Here is a 13267-nt window from a genome sequence, read left to right as displayed (position 1 = left end):
GTTTCTTCCTGAAAATGATTGCAATCACAAATTCTTTGGTATTATTATCTTCATTTAATTTGTCTTAAATGAAAAAACACAAAAGAGAATGAAGCAACAAGGAAAAAACATTGCTCATTTCACACAAAACTCCAAAAATGGGCCAGACAAAAGTATTGGCACCCTCGGCCTAATACTTGGTTGCACAACCTTTAGCCAAAATAACTGCGACCAACCGCTTCCGGTAACCATCAATGAGTTTCTTACAATGCTCTGCTGGAATTTTAGACCATTCTTCTTTGGCAAACTGCTCCAGGTCCCTGATATTTGAAGGGTGCCTTCTCCAAACTGCCATTTTTAGATCTCTCCACAGGTGTTCTACGGGATTCAGGTCTGGACTCATTGCTGGCCACCTTAGAAGTCTCCAGTGCTTTCTCTCAAACCATTTTCTAGTGCTTTTTGAAGTGTGTTTTGGGTCATTGTCCTGCTGGAAGACAATGACCTCTGAGGGAGACCCAGCTTTCTCACACTGGGCCCTACATTATGCTGCAAAATTTGTTGGTAGTCTTCTGACTTCATAATGCCATGCACACAGTCAAGCAGTCCAGTGCCAGAAGCAGCAAAGCAACCCCAAAACATCAGGGAACCTCCGTCATGTTTGACTGTAGGGACCGTGTTCTTTTCTTTGAATGCCTCTTTTTTTCTCCTGTAAACTCTATGTTGATGCCTTTGCCCAAAAAGCTCTACTTTTGTCTCATCTGACCAGAGAACATTCTTCCAAAACGTTTTAGGCTTTTTCAGGTAAGTTTTGGCAAACTCCAGCCTGGCTTTTTTATGTCTCGGGGTAAGAAGTGGGGTCTTCTACCATACAGTCCCTTTTCATTCAGACGCCGATGGATAGTATGGGTTGACACTGTTGTACCCTCGGACTGCTGGGCAGCTTGAACTTGTTTGGATGTTAGTCGAGGTTCTTTATCCAACATCCGCACAATCTTGCATTGAAATCTCTTGTCAATTTTTCTTTTCCGTCCACATCTAGGGAGGTTAGCCACAGTGCCATGGGCTTTAAACGTCTTGATGACACTGCGCACGGTAGACACGACACAGGAACATTCTGGTCTTTGGAGAAGGACTTGTAGCCTTGAGATTGCTCATGCCTCCTCACAATTTGGTTTCTCAAGTCCTCAGACAGTTCTTTGGTCTTCTTTCTTTTCTCCATGCTCAATGTGGTACACACAAGGACATAGGACAGATGTTGAGTCAACTTTAATCCATGTCAGCTGGCTGCAAGTGTGATTTAGTTATTGCCAACACCTGTTAGGTGCCACAGGTAAGTTACAGATGCTGTTAATTACACATATTAGAGAAGCATCACATGATTTTTCGAACAGTGCCAATACTTTTGTCCACCCTCTTTTTCATGTTTGGTGTGGAATTATATCCAATTTGGCTTTATGACAATTCTTTGTGTTTTTTCATTTAAGACAAATTAAATGAAGATAATAATAACAAAGAATTTGTGTTTGCAATCATTTTCAGGAAGAAACTGAGTATTATCTGACAGAATTGCAGGGGTGTCAATACTTTTGGCCACAACTGTATATAGTCTACACATGACGATTTAATTGTTGAACAGAAAGTGGATAGAAGCTGTTTATATGGCGGTTGGTGCTGCATTTGGGGACTCTGAAGCGACGTCCTGAAGGGACGTCCTGAAGGGAGTAGTTGGAATGAGGAGTGTCCCGGATGAGAGGGATCGGATGAAATTTTCAATACGTGGGATCGAATACTCTTATCATAAAGATCCTGGATTTTAGGCAGGGGGGAACCTATTTTACGAAGCAAATATCATAGTGCTTAAGAAGGAGGGGAAGGACCCTTTGGAATGAGGATCCTACCGCCCTATCTCGTTAGTAAATGTGGACTATAACATTTTCACTAAGATTCTAGCTACCAGACTAAATTCGATTATATTGAGCCTTATACATTCTGAACAAACAGGCTTTATACCTGGTAAGAGCACTTCCATTATCATCAGACGGGTCCAGTCAATAGCCCAATATAGCTCCCTAAAGCCAGACAACAAGTGGGCACTGGCATAGCTAGATGCTGCCAAAGCTTTTGACTCTCTTGAGTGGCCTTTCCTCTCCGCGTGCTTACAAAGATATGGCTTCGGTGATAAATTTATAAAATGGATCAAAATACTATATATGAAGCCCAAAGCCCGTATCATAGTGAGTGGCTCTGTGTCTGAGTCTTTCATTACATAGGGGGGTGCCCCCTTTCCCCGGCCCCATTTGCCCTTGCGATTGAGGCACTGGAAATACGTATTAGGTCTTCCCCTGGCATTAGAGGTATAAATATAGCGGGTCGGGTAGATACCATTGGTCTATATGCTGACGATATGGTGATATTTATGGATGAAGCAGAGGAGACTCTACCACAAGTAATTGCCATTATAGATATTCAGTAAATACTCAGGTCTATATATAAATTGGGAGAAGTCTGCTCTGTTACCCCTTTCCCCAATGCCCCAGCTAGAAGCTCTCTCCTCGCTGTCTATTGTATCTAGTTTTAAATATTTGGGTATATACATATCTCAAAATAGTATGCTTGACTCACAACTCAATATTCACCCATTGCTGGAACTAGTTAAAGTGAAGTGTACAACTTGGAGCAAACTCACGCTGTCTGTGGCCGGACGTATTAACATGATTAAAATATTACTTCCCAAGCTTAGCTACTCCCTTCATTATAGTTCCCTAGTGGTACTCAAATCCTTCTTTGTAAATCTCAATTCCCAGATGACATCTTTCATCTGGGGGAAAACTAGGCCCAAACTTAATTTGACCACCCTGCAGAGACCAAAAACGGGAGGTGGGGCGGTGTTACCAGATTTTTTCTTATACTATTTGGCTGAGCAAGCTAAAGCTTTAAATAAATGGATGCCGGGTAATTGCCTCCCCAATTCTGAAAGCCACCTACTCCATGCTGCACGAACTGCCTGCCCACTAGGTTTCCTTGAGTTAGAGAGGACTAATGTCCCTCGTCTACTACCCTTGCTCCGACTGGCGCGATTAGTATGGAGACAGATTAAAAAAAGCGATTGGGTTTAAAGATTTTATAGCTGAAATGCCCCTGTGGAATAATGATTATTTCCCGGAACTACTGAACCACCCATCCACTGATTTTTGGATACAACATAATGTCTCCTCGATGGGAGACTTGTATGACCAGGGGACCTTGGTGTCTTTTGAGCAATTACAGGTTGCATATGATATTCCGAGATCCCAGTTTTTCAGTTATTTACAGCTGAGGTCGGCTCTTCAATCCCACATAAGATGTAGGGGTGTGGATCCTACTATCTCATCTCTGCCTCTGATAGGAATCCTTAATTCGCAGGCTCCCCAATATCTCATTTCCTCTTTATACACGTACATGCTGTCGGTGGGAACGGAATCTGCTATAAGCTCTATTAAAAGGAAATGGGACAGATTCATCCCTGATACTCAGGGAGAGGAGTGGGAGATGATCCTGGAGTCTCCAATTGGAGTATCACCATCTATTAACAATAGAATGATACAGCTGTATATAATTAATCATACTTAACTCCGACACGACTTTTCAGGATGGGTCGACTTAAATCACCAGAATGTCTGCGATGTCATTCACCAGATGCGGATTTTGTTCACATGATCTGGCAATGTCCCATTATTTTACATTACTGGAAAGAGGTGACCTTGCTTTTGTCATCCTTGATGCAGGCCCCAGTTCCTCTTGAACCACTGAACTGCTTGTTTTGGGTATGGGATGAGGAAAATTGGGGTCATTATGACGGGATTTTTCTGCGTGAAACAGTATTTATGGCACGGAAGGTGTTGGCACTACGGTGGATGGGGGGGTTCATGTCCCTCCCTTAGAATGTGGATTGACCTGGTGAACTCTATTGTTCCATACGAATGTACGCTATATCAAAATAGGGGATGCCCGGGCAAATTTGAGAAGATCTGGGAGAGGTGGAATTCCTCTCACCTTACTTTGCAAAACTAGAGACATCATATGTGAGATAATATGATATAAGATACTAGACTGCGCAGTAGTAGGCACCAGTTGATGTAGCTGTAGTTTAGGAATTTTCTTTATTATCTGAATGAACAATATGATAAAAGCTTGTGAAACTCAACTGATATGCATGCTTCACAATGTATAACTGGCTGTTCTTTCTGTATACTTGAAGGGCTAGGAGTGTATTTTATTATCATAAGCCAATATGTATGTTATGCATTCTTTTTGTTCAATAAACGAATAAAAAAAAAAAAAATACCCCTATTCTGCATCTTCTTTGTCATCTGTGCACCCCAAGGTTTGCAGAATCCAGTCAGCATGGTGGCTCAGTGGTTAACACTGTAGCCTTGCAGCGCTGGACTCCCGAGTTCAATTTCCACCATGGACAAGACCTCCAAGGAGTTTGTATCGTCTCCATGCGTTTATGTGGGCTTTCTCCGGTTTCCTCCTAGACTACAAAAACTTACTGACAGGGAATTTATACGTTCACTATTCCCATTGGGGCTCACAATCTAAAAACTGTATAGACCAGAGACCAAACAGTCGCTTTAAAAAGAGGTAAAACATGGCCGCCTTTTGCAGCGCCATGTTTCAGCTCTTTAAAGAAACTGCCAAAGTAGACACAATCAATAGTTTGGCCACATTTACTAATAAAAAGCTAAACTGCAATACCAGACATTTCTCATTGTAAAGTGTAGTACAAGCCCTGTCAAAAAGAAAACGGAGAAAGTAATGATCCCACGCTCTCCATTTTATGGTAAGTATTTTCAAACTTCAGCATACTTTTTAGATTTTGATTATACTGCTCAAGTAACATCACTCTCAATCACAGGCTCGTTTGCTTTTCCATCATAAATTGGACTCGCCGGAATTACAGTTTGCAACATCTGTTGCACAATAAAGCTGAAGTATCAATAATGCACACTTTGTTGGTTTTCCTAACAGTGCTTATTCCGTAAAAGAGGCTACACAGTCGGATCATTGGCAACAGATCAGACTGTCACGAGTGACAATGACAAAATGCTAGCCCGTACTTGTCATAGCGTCCAGGGTTGTCGCGATATGCTTAAAAATGACCTGACACTTGCCATAGATATGTAATTTTTACCTAGGTTAAATGTCGCTGTTTTCCTGAATTTGGGTTTCTTCCTTTGTTCCTGCTCTTACCTGTATGTAAATCCAGTTTTGTTAGCCACGTGGGCGTGATCCTTAACTTTACTCAGTAGGCAACTTTTTGAGATCCTTATCACCTTGGTTAAAGGCTAGATTTACGTAAAACAAGTCATTATGTGACATCAAAGGAAAACTAACAAAGATCTCTAATAATGAAGAACTTGCAACTAGATGCGTAATAGAAGGGAGACCAAATCTAGAACAATGTTTATACAATTTCTGGGTTTGATGAGGGCAAGATAGATAGTTTACAGCTAGTGATGAGCGAATGTGTTCGGATATCATGTTATCCGAGAATCTGGAAGCGCTTGAATAATATGTTCGAGTCCCTGCGGCTGTATGTTTTCCGGCTGTTAGACAGCCTGAACACCTACAGGGAATCCCTAACAAACAAACAATCCCACGAATGTGCTGCAGCTATCTAACAGTTGCGGGTAACGCGTTATGAAAGCACGCTCGTTCATCTCTATTGTTTCTGTGTTTATTGTGTTTGTCTTGGTTTTAAATGACTGATTAAAGGTTATATTTTATGAAATGGGGAATCCTCCTAGCTATTGATACAGTCCACACCTGGCTGCAGAAAGTGCTATGTAGGAACCAAAACTATTTTAATCAAATTGACATGCATGCAAAATAAAAACTGCCCCCTTGATCCTTTATTAACTGTCGCCTGGTATTAGGATATGTGAACAGTTCTGTGAAAACAACTGTGGTGGAAAATGCTCCATTTAACAGAAAATACTGTTAGGCCTCATTCACACGTCCATTTTTCTTATATACAAGAAAACTGGACAGATTAATCAGATCAGACTTTGATCAGAGTGCCATCCATTTTTTCCGCATGTGAATAAAGAGGGATATTTGGTACTCACCGTAAAATCTCTTTCTTGGGGGACACAGGCAACCATGGGTGTATGCTGCTGTTGCTAGGAGGCTGACACTAGGCAAAAAAAGAAATCATAGTTCCTCCTCAGCAGTATACACCCACCGACAGGCACAAAGTACCTCAGTTAGTGTTAAAGCAGTAGGAGAAGCAACCAAAATTCAACATATGCATCAACCTAACAACAAAGGCACATAGGCCCATTAGAGGTACAAACAGTTACGGAGGGTGCTGTATCCCCCAATGAAGGCTCCAAGAAAGGTTTTACAGAGAGTACCAAAAATCCCTCTCTCTTTATCGTTTCATTGGGGGACACAGGTAAACATGGGACGTCCCAAAGCAGTTCCAAGGATAGGAACAGAAAGAATGCAAAGAAAAACAGACTTGGTTAGGCTGGCGCAAAACCACCAACTGCTGCACCTTCCTTTCCAGGCCTGCATCAGACAAGGCATGAGTATGAACCCTGTGAAACCTCGCAAAGGTGTGCAAAGATGACCAGATCGCAGCTTTACAAGTCTGTAAAGCCGTGGCCTGGTGACAAACTGCCCAGGAAGCACCCACAGCTTGAGTTAAGTGAGTTTTCACCCCCCGGAGGTATGCCTCCAATATTGCCAAACGAATCCAACGGGCAATAGTGGACCTAGAAGCTGGGAGCCCCTTACGACGACCTTCTGAGATGACAAACAAGGCATCAGAGTGGTGAAAGGAAGCAGTCCTTGAAAGGTAGACTCCAGGGGATGGACCGGAGAGGGAAATAGAGAAGGAAGGACAATGTCTTCATTAATGTGAAATGAAGAGACCACCTTAGGTAGGATGGAAGGAATGGGTTTGAGAACTATCTTGTCCTGATGTAGGCTCAGGAACGGAGAACGGCAGGATAATGCCGCTAGCTCAGAAACTCTCCTGATGGACGTAATGGCAACTAAGAAGGCAACTTTCCAAGACAGGAGAGAAAATGGAATGTCTTGAATGGACTCAAAAGGAGCACGCTGGAGTGCGCCAAGGACAAGGTTAAGATCCCATGGATCTATCGGGGGACGATAAGGAGGTGCCGTGAAGAAAAGACTCCTTGAAGAAAAGTCTTTAACTGGGAACGAGAAGCCATATTTCGTTGGAAAAGAATTGACAGAGCAGATACTTGCCCCTTAGGAGTACTGAGTGATAGACCCGAGTCAAGACCTGCTTGTAAAGAACCCAAGATGGAAGGGAAAAGGACATAGGGATCAAACTGCTGTCCTCACACCATCGGAAGAAGGCGTTCAAGTATCTGTGGTAGATACACAAGGATGATGGTTTTCTCGCCCTAATCATGGTCTGAATGAACTGATGGGGAAAACCCAGCCTCCCTCAGGACTGCAGCCTCAACGGCTATGCCGTTAAACTCAGACTATGAACTCTGGTGGAAGAGGGGGCCTTGCGAGAGAAGATCTGGGCGGTCTGGAAGCCTCCAGGGAGTGTTCATTAGCATGTTCACCAGCTACATGTACCAGGCCTGTCTTGGCCAGTCTGGAGCCATCAAGATTACGGGAATCCATTCTGCCTTTATCTTTTTCACGACTCTCGGAATCAAGGGGAGACGCAGAAAAATATAAGGCAGTTGGAATTGGGACCACAGGATTACTAGAGCATCGCAACCGATGGCTAGCAGATCCTGGGACCTGGCGGCTACGTATTAAGGAACCTTGTGGTTCATTCGAGATGCCATCAAGTCGACTTCTATTGTGCCCTATTTCTTGCATATCTGGTTGAAAATGGCAGGGCTGAGAGACCAATCGCCCGATGCGAGACCCTGACGGCTCAAAAAGTCGGGTGCCCAATTTTTCACACCTGGAATGTGCACAGCTGATATGGCGAGAACGTGATATTCTGGCCATCGCAGAATCATGGCTACCTCTACCATAACCTGTTTTCTGCGAGTCCCGCCTTGATGGTTTATGCAAGCCACGGCGGTGGCGTTGTCCGACTGTATGCGGATAGGCTGGCCTTAGAGAAGGAGCTGCCAGCGGCGAAGGGCAAAGAAAATTGCCCTGATCTCCAGGCGATTGATGGGAAGGGTGGCTTCTTGGGCGTTCCAGCGACCCTGCGCTGTGTGATGTAGAAAGACCGCTCCGAGGAGACTGGCGTTGGTGGTGATGACCTGCCACCGGAGGGGAAGGTCTTCCCTCGTAGGACTGATGCTGATAGCATCCACCAGGTCAGGGACTGCCTCATTTTGAGAGGCAGAAGCACGGGTTGGTCCAGGGAGACTGTCCTCTTGTCCCAAGCTGACAAGAGGACCAGCTGAAGAGGACGGGTATTGAACTGGGCAAAAGGCACGGCTTCCATGGCGGCAATCGTCTTCCCCAGAACTGTCATGCAGGACCACAGGGGAAAAGGTGCTGGTCGCTTTACAGTATGGATCCCCTGGCAGAGGGATTTCAAAAGCTGACTTAGACAAGGAATCTCTCTGTCTATACGTAGAATCCTTAATTGATGCATCATCCGGTAGAGACAAGACTGTCTTGAAAGACAGGCGAGAAACCAGCGGATCCACATAAGGGATTCTGGCCATCTACTAACAAGGTCTGGGCTAAAGGGATAAAGAATATCTAGCTGCTTCCTTCCTGGGAAGCGCTTTTCAGGGTGTTCCCAATGTTTGGACATAATCGCGTCAAACTCCCTGTGATTAGGAAAATTCCGGGAGGGACGCCTTACCCGTTTGAAGGAAACGGAGTGCTCCTGAGTAGGTGCCTCGTTCTCCTTTAGGCTCAAAGTCTGAGTAATTGCCAGGATAAGGCTATTGACTAAATCATGCATCTTTGAGGTTTAGTCCGTATAAGACTCAGCATGGAAATCCACATCTGACACCAAAAGCCGCCTCCGAGGAGGGGGCATGGGTTGAGGAATGCATCCAGGAGGATGCAGAGGGGCCCGGAGAACTGGAGGAAGAACTGGAAAGAGCCCGCTTCCTTTGCTTTGTACCCGATTTGTCCCTGTGAAGGACGCGGTCAGGTGCATGCGAATCACCATGAGGCGTTCGGAGTAATAATGGCGGTAGACAAATGCTGAAGTCATTCCAGGACCTGGACCAGGGACTGTAAGACTTTTGTCAGGTCAGAGAAACTGTGACATGGCAACACCCCACTCCGGAGGGAGGGGAGTGCTCTCATCCTGGGCGTTAAAAGTGCTCCTGTAGGGCAGACATGGTGGAGGGGCTGCAGAAAAGGCAGAAAGGGGAGGAATGGCCTGAAGACCACTTTCTTTTGCAAAGGGCACAGGTGTAGTGAAACACAGTAGGCTTAGAGGGGCAAGAAGAAGCCCCTCTAGGGTTGGGCATAAGTTGAGCCTTGGGAATACTGCTGTGGAGGAGTCAAGACAAAAAGAACAAAGCCTACTCGATGCCAACGATGACCAGCAGAAAGAACTGCGGAAGCTGTGTACTCTTTATGCAGAGTGTCCGCAGGTATGCAGAGAGCACAGGATATAGTGTGTCCCCCGTGTACAGAGCGTCAGCAGGTCTGCAGAGCATGCAGAATATGGCGGTGTGAAAAGGCTGATGCAGCCTCAGCTTGTCCCCACCCAGCTGTAATCTGCCGGCCGGCAAAAGAGAAAGCTAGCAGCCTATTGGCTGACACACCAGGAGGAGTGAACAGTCAGGACAATCTGCCAGCCAGTGAAAGCTAAAGTCCCCCTCCAATTGGCTGACACGTCGGGGACGTGGACAGCCAGGAGGAAGAAGTTCCATGATAGAATCGGATTTAAATGTGCGACGGTGATTGGCTAAAGGAAACAGGGAAGTGGTGAGGCCAGCAAACGGAGAGGGAGGTCCGCAAGTACTGAGCCAAGTCATGGGGAAAATGGCCGTGGCTGCCGGCTGTTCCCTACCACTAACGCAGTCCAGTCCCATTGCGATGAACGGACAGTGTTCCCGGGATGACACCTGCCGCTGTGGAGGGAGACATACCTGCGGTGAATCCCGGTCCCTCTGCAGCGATGAGGATCACATCAGGAGCCGTTAGGTGGGTGAGGGTCGCTGGAATCAGGGATCCTCCTTCCCGCACCGTCTCCAGAAGCTGCAGAAGACAGCGTTAACCCCTTACAAGAAGGGGGGAGGCCATCGCTGGTGACCACAGTCATTACTCCCAGCCCTCTCCCAGGAGAGGGGTGGGGGAAAAAGCAAAGGACTGGCCACCTGGAATCACCATGAAACACCCATAAAGGTGACAGGGGAATAGGTCGTGCCTGCAGGTCTGAGAGTGGGCGACACCACACTGCTCTCATGATCGCATAGGTACAGGAAAACAGTGTGAGAAATTACACCCTGTTACCCTTAGACAAAAATTATCAGAAAGACAAATGGAAAAGGTTAATAAACACACACAGGGAGCCTGAAAAGGAAATGTGGATCTGGTAGCAGATAAAGGTTTGCCTCCTACAGACACTAAGCTTAAACTGGGGTACTTTGTGCCTGTCGGGTGTATACTGCTGAAGAGGGGCTATTAGTCCTTTTTTGCCTTGTGTCAGCCTCCTAGCGACCGCAGCATACACCCATGATTACCTGTGTCCCCCAATGAAGTGATAAAGAAAATAAAAAATGTTTCTACACTTTCCTCATTCTGACGACCTGTGAAAGTTGATGATATCCAAGTGCAGTCCGACTTTTGTATGGGCCCATTGACTTACATTGCCAATTTTGATGCGATCCTCAGATCAAAATCGGATATGACTTCACAATTTTCTGTGGACCTCTTGGTCCATGAAAAAAATCACAAAACACGTGACTGGCCATAGACAGCACTTTTACCTGTGATTGTCTATGAAAAACAAGAACAGTACTCGTATGCAAAAATCAGACGTATGAATGAGCCCTTGCGCGGTTGCACACACATAGTTAGGCAGGTTAGATTACTTACGGTGTGACTTAGGAGTCTGACCTCATTTTTTTAATGTTTTCCTTATTATATGAATGGTGTAGATGATAAAGTGAAAACATTTTGCTTTACCAAGATTACATGTACGATATAATTAGGATTAAGGATCTCAAAATAAAAAGACAGTAACCGTACCCAGCCAGCAATTATTAAGATAGCGCAATTAATGAGCGGTAACATCAATCTGTTCCACTCATGATCATTTTCAAATCAGCTACAGAAATACAGACGTTAGACCAACAGCCGCGTTTCTATGGCATGAAAATGGACTTAATTAAACTCTGCTATTACAAGGCATACAGCCATCCATGCATAAAAGCAAAGCGAATGAAAAACAACAGGCAATCCATTCCAAATGGACATGTGAGGTCCCAAAAGCTAAAATAAAAGCTTGTTACGTTATCATATTCCTACACTTCTTTAGATGGACATGAACATTCATATGCTTTCAGAATAATTGGATGGCTAAATCAATTTAAGCAGTGAACTTGCTCCAAACCCCGCAGAATACGAAATGAAAAAAATGAATAAATATAACTAAACTAAACTAAATCAAAGAAAAAAAAATGCACAAGTAAAAAAATATATCTACAGCATACATACAGATGTAGCTGAGCTAATAACCATTTCCTTTGTGTACCTTTTAAAAATTCCTTTACGAGACATATGACAATCAGGGCTAGTTTTACGAATTAGAAGGGCCTGAACCGCACATAACTTAGGCAATTGTGTCTTTGTGTCAATGGCAGAGTTATAGCTAACCACAACAAGAAACATAAAAAAATCAGTACCCAACTTAGGCAACTGAAGAGTTGTCAATTTTGGTGAAAATCCATTTTTTGTGTGCAGGGTGTGTGGGTGTGTGGGTGTGTGTGTGTGTGTGTGTGTGTGTGTGTGTGGGGGGGGGGGGGGGGTTTAACATCTGTTTGTCTGGCCACTTTAGTTAGACCGGTTATGAACGGAGTATTTCATTTCCATTTGCACAGCCTTCCCTGGCAGGGTTTTTTCCTTGATTATTTTTCTTTTCTGTAGATCACTTTGTATTTTTGCAATATACCGATACTTTAATAATATCCTCAATGGTCACTTATTCTAGCACTCTGACATCAATTCCAGCAAAGAGTCTAATTGTGATCTGTACGTCATGGATGCAGTATTCCACTGCTCAGGCCAAATCCCAATGTACATGTTGCCACAAGTGATGGCACACACGGGCAGACTAAAGCACTTTTGCTCCTAATGCATGCGCAGTTTGAAACAAGCATGCGCTGTGAACATGGGCACTGCAGACAGCTAATGTATGTGATGTCACGTATATACATTGGTCAAAGGCCAAACCCTGAAGAGGGGAGGGACCAAGCGTAAAGAGAACGGGAGTGGAGCCTGGGCCACCACTGCTTAACTTATATAAGGGGATGCAGGAGCGCTGTGCTCCGCTCTCTCCATTATTCCCATAGAGAATGTATGGGGCGCATGCTTGCTCCAAGAGACAGTAAGAGCCCTGACTACCCAGCGTATATAACGATTGACAATTATTCTGTACAAGCACTGATATAGCTGTGGTTGTAAGAGTGTTGATGGATTAAGTAGTACTCTCACCATTGGGAATTATTCTTCAGTATTTCACTCAGAAATCATGCTATAAATGATAATGGCCTATATATCAAAGAGCTCTGCTCTTCTACCCATCAAGTGTTTTCAAATATTGTGTATGATCATACAGTGTTCAAAATAATACCACCACAAATAACCATACAATTGTCTCTGAGAAGCAACTGAAAAGGTTGAATCAGTAGAAGATCTGTGCAGGCATCGAGACTGCTTGTTAGCAGCGGCAGACGTCATGAACAGTCACAGCCTGCTGCTGACCTAGTGCCTGCATAGGCTGTCACTAGCACTCACTGGTGTGCCTGTACCCCACCACCGTGCTGCAATGCTGAATACACAGTGCAGATACATCAGTGACTAAGTGAATGCTACAAAAGGTGCAGGTCAGCACAGAATAACTGTTCAAACCAAGTACAGGCACTCAAGGCACCTTTAGCGTGGCCAAACATTTAAGTTCCCCTTCTCACCTACTTGTTTTCCCTTTATCTGCACCCTTCTCTGGCTCTATAAAGCTAGAGCTGTCAATCAAAGAAGAGGCGGGGAGATGGGGAGGGAAACAGAAGTGAAGGTGCCCTAAAATGTTTGGCCAGATATCAGGTTAAGGTACATCGCAGCAACAGAAATTATTTATGATTTGTTACGATGTAAC

General features: G+C 44.6%; 1 protein-coding gene across 1 annotated transcript in view; it reads right to left on the bottom strand.

Annotated features, from left to right (window-relative positions):
* BRCA1 (BRCA1 DNA repair associated) overlaps positions 1 to 13267 on the bottom strand; it is a 189609-nt gene that overhangs the window by 100373 nt on the left and 75969 nt on the right. The gene's annotated exons all lie outside the window — the stretch shown is intronic.

This window comes from Dendrobates tinctorius, unplaced genomic scaffold (genome assembly GCF_039654945.1).
Source record: "Dendrobates tinctorius isolate UK_male_01 unplaced genomic scaffold, ASM3965494v1 ptg000360l, whole genome shotgun sequence".
NCBI classification, from domain to species: Eukaryota; Metazoa; Chordata; class Amphibia; order Anura; family Dendrobatidae; genus Dendrobates; species Dendrobates tinctorius.
The sequence above is the reverse complement of the archived record's forward strand: the minus strand, read 5'-3'. Positions and strand labels throughout refer to the sequence as shown.